Below are 2285 nucleotides of genomic sequence, written 5' to 3'. Positions count from 1 at the left end.
AATGACATCTCTAAACCAAGAACTATTTATTTTATTTTTTTTATGTCTGTATAAATTTTAACAACCACACTATTTATATTTCTTAAAATACCAATGAATAAGCAGATTGCGGCTTAAACATAGAACTGTAAATTAATGTAATGTAATCAAAGGTATGCTCAATGTTCAATGCAATTATAATTAATATAACTAATTAATGAATTTAAACTAATTTATATGGCACAATGACTGCTTTGAAATTGATTCCATTAAAGAATTACATAACCAGGTTGAAGTTACACAATTAAGGCAGAACCCAAGCAATTACATTATCCTATATTACAATTATTTCTTCATATAGAAACAGAAGGTCAAATGGCATCAATTCAAATTTGTACTTCAAGACATGATGTGAAAATGAATAAATAAATACTGCACATAATCCATATGCATTTCAAGTACCCATTAATTTTACAAATCCATTAGAAAACTAATTATTTAACATCATGATTGCCAATTAAGAAACCAATTACTTATAATATAGGGCACCCTTTGAACTTCAAATAATATATGTTAAAACACATACTAACTTGGTAAAATATTAATCTGCCTCCATAAATTATTAGTACTAATTAAAAAAACGAAACTGCACATATTTATAGCAACGGATTCTTTATGCGTGTCACTGAAAATACATAAACAAAAATTCTAAAATTTTAATAGAGGCAAATCATTGCTACCATTTGTACACCATAGATCAAAAGCCTGCAACTATGTAATTATCAACTTAAACATGCTATGGCATCCTGCTACAGGTAAAAGGCACCGCCACCATCATCCATTGATGGCTTTGTCTTGGAAAGTAGAAATTAACTGTATTCACAACACATATACGTAGCAATAGCATACATATTAATATGCAACAGATTTAATACTTATTCGAACATAAAAATCTGAATAACAAGTATAGAGGATGGCTCTAAAACCACATGTAAGAAATTAAAATGCGTATCTCCAACCATGTTATTAAAGATTTAATTGATAATTTGCAGTAGAACCGAGTCTTCAAAGCACCAAAAGTCTTTCAGCCAATACCCACTTTATAACCCTTCAACTTGATGGAAATAAACACAGGATTTTCAAGTTTTTAGAGAGAAAATTCTGCAGAGATTTTTGTACAGATTTGGCTAGGGACCCTTTTGACATATATAAGCAACCACCAAACAACTTCCATCCATCATGGAAGTTGGTAGTTTTTTCCTGCATATGAATGTTGAGTCTATTTTCTCCGTGCTCGATTGATCGTCACATTTAAATTCTGTCCGTGGGTGCTTATTTATAATTTATAGTAGCCACCTTGCCCAAGACTCCTAGCTGTAGTTCCTTCTTTAATCTTCCTTGATTCGTTTAGGAGTTGCTTAATCCTATTCCTTTTACGACAGTAGCAAAATATTCAACTTTTGATCAAATTCGGTGGCCGATTGGCTGTTTTAGGAATTAGGTCTAATTATTTTAGGATTGATGCTAGCAGGTCTTCTAATTAATTTAGATTTTATATTAAAATTTCAAAATTTCCTCAAGAAATAAAGTTTATTTTAATACCCGTCTGTATATTTCGTGAGTTAAATAAAAACTTTTTTTTTCTTTTATTAAATTATCTTTCCCACTTTTTTTTGTTTTTTTTTAATATTAGTCTTACATGTAGATATATTGGGGCATGTTCCTAAAATGTTAATAGTGTGACTAAGAGCATGTTTGATGTAGCTACTTATTTTGCTAAAATCTTATCAAACTTAATTTTTGACTACACAATTCATTCCACCAACTTTTATCCATTTTTTAAGGAAAAATACGACTCATACATAATACATTTATATAATGATTCACATACAAATGATGCATCAAAAGAGCATGGAGATTTTTTTATTTTTTTTTTTTAATTTGATGGAGGAATTTCTGACCCAATCATATCTTATTACATCATGTATATATAAATTATTTTGAACATGTAACACAGCCATTTTTTAAAATACATTTTATGAGACCCAAAGTTTTGTAAAATTCTTTGACCTCGAATTTGGAGTATTTTTATTTTCACGCAACCTTCAAGGATCAACAAGCAATAGATACTTCATAATCAAAGGTATAATACTCTTTGTAGTAGCAATCCTTATATATCATATTAATAATCAAGATATGATTGAAAGAAAAAACCTTTTTTTGAGAGAGCTTCTTTCTATATCTATGAATTCCATTTGATCTAGAAATGATACATTGGCTGTGATATATATATATATATATATATA

This window comes from Olea europaea, unplaced genomic scaffold (assembly GCF_002742605.1).
Source record: "Olea europaea var. sylvestris unplaced genomic scaffold, O_europaea_v1 scaffold2913, whole genome shotgun sequence".
In the NCBI taxonomy this organism is placed as follows: domain Eukaryota; kingdom Viridiplantae; phylum Streptophyta; class Magnoliopsida; order Lamiales; family Oleaceae; genus Olea; species Olea europaea.
This window is presented reverse-complemented; position numbering follows the sequence as displayed.